Source organism: Solanum dulcamara, chromosome 9 (genome assembly GCF_947179165.1).
Source record: "Solanum dulcamara chromosome 9, daSolDulc1.2, whole genome shotgun sequence".
NCBI classification, from domain to species: domain Eukaryota; kingdom Viridiplantae; phylum Streptophyta; class Magnoliopsida; order Solanales; family Solanaceae; genus Solanum; species Solanum dulcamara.
The window spans coordinates 61,069,680-61,078,227 of NC_077245.1; positions in this window are offsets into that span (position 1 = coordinate 61,069,680).

An 8,548-nucleotide genomic window follows, 5' to 3' on the forward strand; every position below is an offset into this window, starting at 1 on the left:
TTAACTTTTCATAGAATTTTCTAAAAATCAACACCCGGTAACAATCAGAAATGACTCGGGGCATCTAAAGGGAGGGGTAAAATGGTCATTTTACAAAAATTCCAAAAATGACCTTGAGGGTCATTACAATTTGCCTACTCTTGTTAACACCTTAACTACATTGTTGTGCGGGGATAAGCATGAACCAACAAAAGTGCATTAATCTTATCATCTTGTTTAGTAACCAAAAATGGTGTATAGATATGTCTCACGGTCATTCTATACATGAATTATTCTAGGCACTTCTAAGACAAACATGCTTCTTATATTCTAGTATTCTATCCCCTTTTCGTCTTCCGAGTTTCTGGTCGATAAAACATTTTGTTCTAATGGTGATCAAACATTAAAATAATCAAAATAAGAATATAAGAGTAGTCACATACACAAACCAGTTTCAACCAAAGCAAACAAGATTCAAACCTTCATCTTATGGCTACAACCCAATACCAAGAGGATTTAGCCACTCATAGTGTATAAAATATTTACATAAATCATTAATAACATCAAACTTGAATTCAAAATGAAAGGAAAGAAGAAAATATCACCAAAATATCTCTTTCTTGAACTTCTTCAGTTTTTCTCCCAATAATCTGATCTACTTTTTAATAAAATATTTAAAGGTGCTATTTATAGCACCAAAAATGCAGAATTAAAGTAGACGCCCTAAAGTCCGTGACGCAGACTTGCTTCATTTCCGTGTAATTTTTCATTTCTTGTGTTGGCTGAAAATTTCTCTATAAAGAACCAGGTCTGCAATGCAGACCTGGCGCGGACCATACTGTCTCGACGTATCAACTCCAAAACTTGGAATTAAACCTCAGGGTTCAAGTGCGCAACACAGACTTGCTTTGTTGTAGTGTATTTTCTTCACCTTTTGCTTCCAACCTCTTCTTTGAGATCCACTTTCAATCCAATCAGGCTTTGAATGTCCATTTTTACTCAATTAATCCTGAAAGTGTCTAATCATGCTGATTGGTTATAACAATACAAAATATGAAAAATATGAACTAAACTCTAGGAATTTGCTCTCACTTTGACTAATGATTTATGGGTTTTATTTGCTATGGGCACATAAATGTACCCAAGATCACCATCCCACACTTATAACTTTGTTAGACCTTGAACACACTCCCAATTTTATTCCTAGAATGAAAAATACATGATATACAAAGCAATTCTACCAAACCATACTGATTGCACAATTAGCTTATCTTACATATACATGTTAAAATTTGGTTTTAAGCAACTGACTAACTCAACACCATAGATTTGAGAGTTTACTTTGTAATGAAACAACTCACATGGTTTGTTAAATTAAAATTCATGTAGACTTACCCTTTCTTCATTAAGCATGTGCCCTTACCAAGAAAGAATTACCAATACTCTCGCAGTTACGTTCATGGGTATTTGGATAAAATTTCGCTCCCTCTCTTAAATGAAATCACAAGTTGCCCAAGATGAACCATAGGCTTGCCCTTAGTGTATTAAAAAACTCTATTAAGGTAGCTAATACTTAGGGATCACTTAGGACTTTTTCACGTTGTAATGTAGGCTAAGAGACGGGTAGGTAGAAATTTGGGCATGTATAGTTACTTGATTCCCAAGCGCTTTCAACATACCACATTCTTTAATTCCATTCAAGAATTTCATAACCTTATTCTTAACACTTTGTTATTCTGTTAGCTCAACATTTCACTTTATTTATCTAAATAGAGACATTCTTATTTTCTTCACTAACTTCAACCATGAGATAGTTGACATTTTTTTCATTTTCCACTAGTTTGTCTTTTCTACACAAGATTTTATTTCAATCAATAGCACCAATGGTTTTATTCTTAGTAACATAGGGTTCTTAACCTCCCATTTCTCCACTTTATCTTTTCCAAAGCGCTTGGCTTTTTTGGATAAATAATTATGGTCTCAGATGTTTTTTGAGAATAGGCTTCAAACTAGACTGCCAAAGAATCAAGTTAAAGGTTCAAAAAGGCTAACTATGGATTTACTTTAAGGTGGGTACACAAGTGGTTTTAAAGTGAGGTTATCAAAGAAATGCCTAGATCCTTTCCCTAAATTCTAAACATCCTTTATTGTCACTACTCATACACACCGGGCAAGTTCTAGCAATCGAAAACAACCAAGAATTATACAATTTACCTTACTCACACTGCACATGTTTAATTTCAGAATGACAATTTTTCAGAAATTTCAACCACAATCATATGAATTCAACATTATTCAAAATCTACAACAGAGTCTTAGGTGTATCAATTTAGTCAATTTTTTTCCATATTTTCATATGCTACCTTATGCAATCTGACAGTTTAGCAAAAACACTTTATATACATTTCAACTATCTAAAATTTTTTATATGGTTCAAAGAGACTATTCATGGCCAAAGAATCAAAAACAAATGCAATGAAACCCAAATTCATAAAAAAGTTTATAAACTTAAAATATTAGTTCTGCAAAAAATAAACAAATACCAATGTGGATAAATCTAGGGCTGGGCGTTCGGTATTCGGTTTGGTATTATCAAAGTTCGAGTTCGGTAATTCGGTAATCGGTAATTCAAACTTTGGTTTGGTACGGTATTCGATAATACCATATTTTTTTAATAGTTAATGTACAATAAAAATTTATCCTCATTTACTATTTACATTAACCTAAAGAATACATATCTTAACTTATATTTTTATTACTACATCATAATTAAGTAATATATGCATTTTATCTTACCGAATATCGAAATCGAAATTGCTCTGAAGCCACATTCTACGGAGGAGAAATGATACATCGTAAATAAAGAGAAAATAATTTATGAATAGATACAGAATAAAAAAAATATTACCATGTAATAAAAATAATGAAAAAGAGTGAAAATAAAAATCTCTAATATATCACACATAATTTTTATACATATGTTTTTCTTTGAATTATCCAAAAACTCTACATCACTGCACTAATTATTAATTAGTTCCTGCAAAGATATGAAAGAGTTGGAATCTTTTATTTTCAATGTAACTACCAAACAGTTTATGTAGATAACTGACGTTGTGAATCATGCAAAGTGAAATTAGAATTCTTAACCAATTACATAAATTTGAAATTAGAATTTACAATTTTTACATGTACATGAATTTAAATTTTAGCAGTTATCCATAATGTTCGTGTTTGAAAGTGTGCATATAGTATGCTGTAAATGTGAAAAAGTTGAAATGAAAATGGTAAGGGAAATGAAAAAATGAGATAGTTTCCTCTTACTAAACTCCTCTTTTTGGTAATTTTTCTTTTTTTTCCCCACTTTTTTTGTATTAATAAAAAATAAATAAAATAATAATTCGGTATTCGGTATTTCCCGAATACCAAAACCAAAATACCGAATACCAAAACCGAAATACCGAATTTTATATTTTAGTACCGAATACCAAACCGAATTACTGAATACCGAAATACCAAAATAGCTGAGTCGGTTCGCTTATTCGGTTTTTGATATTTTATGCCTAGCCCTAGATAAATGACAACATAAGTCTAACACAAGCAAACACAATTAGCAATACAACTACATAAAATGTTAAATATTAACAGTTCAACCATTAAAACATTAAACTTAGTCAATCACAAATAAAAATAAACAGATATAGTTCAATTAAGCAGACTCTACCCCACACTTATAGTTGGGCACTTCCTTAGAGCTCAAGGTAGTAGACTTCCCTGTCTACTCATCCATCTGTCCACCAACATCCGGATCTTCCACCGCCAAAGGGTCAAATTCTGTGGCCTAAAATATCTGACTCCACGTCTGAGCTGGTCCTCCTTCTATCCTCGTATGTAGGGATTTCGTCTTCAGTCGGCTCATAAAAATTAGGTCCCAGTCTGAGGATAGCCATAGTATGCTTGTTTAGAGGGTATCGTCTCTCGACACGGAGTTCCTTTTCAGTTGAAGCTCTTCCTCCTATGTGGTGTCGAAGCATTTCCAACCCAAACATGGGGGCTGTGATCATATCATCGCGCCTTGTGCACTCTTGAGTAGTGAGGACTGGGCCATGAGTGTAATCTGGCCCCTTTATGTTGGTGACATCATAATAATCGGAGGGGAGGGGGGGCCATATAATCATGTTATTCTTCTGGGACCCCAGTCCTTTGGCATATCTCTGTAATGAGGCCTTTGAATGCAAACCCCCTGCTTTTGTGAACTCTGCACTTCTGCATGGAAGATTTGATCGCAATGCCAATATTCATGTCAATCCCTTTTATAAGGGCATAGACCAAGCATACTCTGTCCCATGTAAATTCTATATAGTGGAGGCCTGGAATCAGACTTTGCATGACAATTTTTACCCATACATGTGCTTCTTTGTTAAGATGCGAGTATGGGAATGTGTTGTGATAGCCACACAAACCATGATGTACCCACTTTGCCATCGACCTAGGCCCACACAAAGTATGTCGGACATACCTATATGACAGTTGGATGTTCAAATCTGTTAAGGCAGTGGTTGGCAGCTCCAACATTCCCAAAATCTCATTTATTTCCCTTGGTGATAGATGAACATCAACCCCTCTGACTGTGATGTAATGCGTGCGCTGATCGGGTTGATAGTTCACGTAGAATTCTTATACTATGTGTAGATTGCATGGCTTCAGATCAGCGAACAAGAAATGCATACTTTGTTCCTCTATCCTCCTCATTATGTGGGGGTAGTCTCTTGCTAATTTTTCTTCCTCGATTGGCATGTATGAAAGATAGCGAGACTCAAAGTGTCACTTGTACCAGTTTTTTCCTGTAGGATGTAGCGCTTTTATGCTGAATCGACGAGACTGACCCCGAGGCATAGGTGGGGCTTATGGTATAGATGGTACTCCTTTATCTCTTTTTCTTCTTCCTAGGCCTGCTGGTTCTTTTCCTGGCCTTCTACTGGATGACATTTTTACTGCAAATAAACCAGCTAAAAACAACATATAAGAGTCTATATATCATTAGAACTTCAGGCCCATACCCCACACTTAAGCATTTTATTAGCATATAGTTGATATAAAGGAACTTAGACTTCTCTTTATTTGAAAACTGTGCACATACATGCTAAAAAATCAACCCACACTCCAAAACAATCAACATGGTGCGTCCCATTCTATATTAGTTCAAAACAGTCCCCTTACTCTAGCATATCTTTAAAACAGAAACAATCACATACATAATTCAATACTACAACTATTTCAACCAAACTTCAGAACTACTATATCACCCCAAATGAACTATAGATAAACTTATAATCAACCCAACATATTATTCAAAGTCAAGCATAAATGGGCATACAGTTACATCCTTACAACATGCATGTTTTCAAACCATGATTTGAAATAATATAAACTTCATCCCACATTTGTTCACAAATCAAACTTAACTTCAACTCATTACTTTATGCATGTTTACTTCAGAATTCAACACACAATATCCACAATAATTACAAAACCCAGTTTCTTCTAATCATCAAAAGTAGGGTTAAAGTTCAAAAATATAACCCTTAATCAGTTAACCAAAACAAACAATCCTTTAAGTAATTTTAGACAACCATGAGCATTTCAATCCAAGAGTACTGAAAATCAATTATATTGATTCAAAGCTTGAGGCCCAAGAACGTATGTAGAGTTCAACCATTCGTATCTTAAAATTAGTTCAAGAACACATACCTTGTTATTGATGAAGGATAAATTCAACAGAAATTTTCTTGGATTTGAAGAGTACGTCGCGGATTTGCCTTAGAAGAGAAGAGTTTTGAGAGTTAAGAAGAGAGGAAACAGTTTAATTTTGAGAAAAAATGGAATTGAACGGGTTCTTTTCGTGTTTTAAAATTGAATTGGTTAGGTACACCCATTAAAAATAGGTTGAACCCGTCTTTTTAATTGAAAGATCCTAAAAATTCTCTCAGGTTTTTGACGTGGACTTTTCGTAGAGCTCACTATTTTAGCATAAAAAATTCCAAGTTGTATTTTATGCTGAAATGAGCTAGGTCTGCGATGCAGACCTGGTGCAGACCTTCCTTGGAACTTATTTTCACAAAAAATTATTTGAAAACATATTTGGAAAATATTGAACTGAGATGTAACAGGTCTGCGATGCAGACTTATCGCTGACCTTACTGTTTAGTGACCCAAAATTCTAAATTGCATTTTTGTACTATCACGCACCTTACTTGGACCTTATTTTTATAAAAATTATTAAAAACATACCTGGGAAAAATTTATGCTGAGATGGAAAAAGTCCATAATGTGGACTTGTCGTGGACCTCTCTGTTCAAGCTTCGTCCAACTTTTCTTTTTAATTTTCTTTTATTTTACAAACTGACTTATATACTGAAACAAAATAAAATTTTAGCAATAGCAAGAAAATTAATTATAATTTCTAATTAAAAACACACAATACCTCACAGGTTGCCTTCCGCGCAGCGCCGAATTTATTATTACAGCTTGACCCAACTGTTGCTTAACTCATTTTCCAGTTCAATGGCTTCCTCCTTACAATCAACATCTTCACCAAAGTAATGTTTTACTCTTTGTCCATTAACTAGGAACGTGGACATTTTTGATGCATTTCATAGTTCCACAGCTCCATGAGGCGTCATACTTACCACTTCAAAAGGGTCACTCCACTTGGATCTTAACTTTTCTATAAAAAGTTTGAGTCTAGAGTTAAAAAGAAGTACCATTTGCCCTGGTTCGAAAGTGTGAGTGATGATGTGCATATCATGCCATATATTTTTTTCTCCTTGTACAGCTTGGCATTTTTATTGGCCTAGAGCCTAAACTCCTCCAACTCATGCAATTGGTCCAACCGCTTTCTCCTGCTAACTATGGTTCAAGATTCAGTTTCTTGATTTCCCAATTTGCTTGGTGCTCTAACTTAACTGGTAAGTGACATACTTTACCAAATACCATCTGATATGGGGACGTACCAATGAGGGTTTTGATTTTTGTATTATTTCCCACCTTCTTGTGGTCTGAATTATGTCTGCCCTTGCTGTTGGTTTTGCTGATTTCCATCCCATGAGAAGTTTAGATGGTTTCTCCAATTTGGGTTGTAAATGTTTCCATAGTTTTGGTTACAACTATCCCTAGGTACATTACCCATAAAATTCACTAAATCAGGATTAGGTCCACAGTATTCTGCCACATGTTTACTACTGCCACACACCTTACAACACATGTGTTATTGCTGAACCATGTTCACCGAAGCTTGCTGATGTCCTTTTGATAAAGTGTTAAAATGCATTGTCATCATATTTTGTATTGCTGCAATCCATGCCATCAAAGTTGTCACCACATCAACTTCTAACATGCCTGCTTGTTTTTGAACCACAGGTCTAGAATTTCCTCCATTCCACTCAAGATTTCCCTAAGAGATATGATTAAGCAACGTATATAGCTCATCATAGGTTTATCCAATGCCTGTCCACCTACAACATAATCAACAAGAATTTTGGTATTGGGTTCCAACCCTTCTATGAAGGTGTGGAGCAACACCTCATTAGCTTGATGATGGTGCATAAAACTAATGAGTAACTATTTAAAACTATCCCAATATTGGTACAAGTTTTCTCCAAATTTTTGCTTAAAGCTCAAAATTTCAGCCCTCAACTTAACTGTCTTCCCCGAAGGAAAAAACTTGATAAGAAATTTGCAATCCAAATCATTCCATGAAGTGATTGGATTTGGTAGTTTTGACTTCAACCACCTCTTATCTTCCCCCAACAAAGAAAAGGGAAACAATGTTAACCTCACATAGTCAGGAGATACCCCTCCAAAAGGTTCTTGATGTGAATTGAGTATCTTTATGAGGCAAACCCATAAACTGCCCATTAGAGTGCAATAATTGCACCATGTTTTGTTTAAGTTCAAATCTTTCTCCAACTGGCAGTTTCTAAATGCTAGAAGTGACATTTACTGTGAGTGGGAATGCTATATCACGTACTATCCTGGCTGCCATATCCATAGGAATCTCTATAGGTACTTCATCAGTATCAGCCAGATTTATAGGTAGTGTGGGATATAGAGCAGCTGCTCTCCTTCTTTGTTGATGTAGAAACTTTCAAGCTCAGCTAGCAGATTTACAATGTTCCCACTTCTGTCTAGTGTGCCCTTTTAAGTTATCCTACCAGAAATAACAGCTAAGATCAAGTTGTTAAAACCAACACAAATAATAAAGAAACTTCACCAAGAAAGCTATTGCCATATTAAACAAATGTCCTCGGCAACGACGCCAAAAACTTATTGCATCCAAACGCACATGCAAGTGTACATGGTTTAAAAGTAATAGTGACCCTTTTTAAGAGCCGGATATAGAGCACACAGGGAAAATGTAATTAGGGGTTAGTTAGCTTTTCAATAAATTCAATTATTCATGTGTGTTTTTAAAGAGTTGAGTTCAATTAAATTTTACAAAATAATTATACCAAAAATGATATGAAAATCTAATTTAACAATGTTAGATAAGTTTTATAAATTTAAAGAAGAG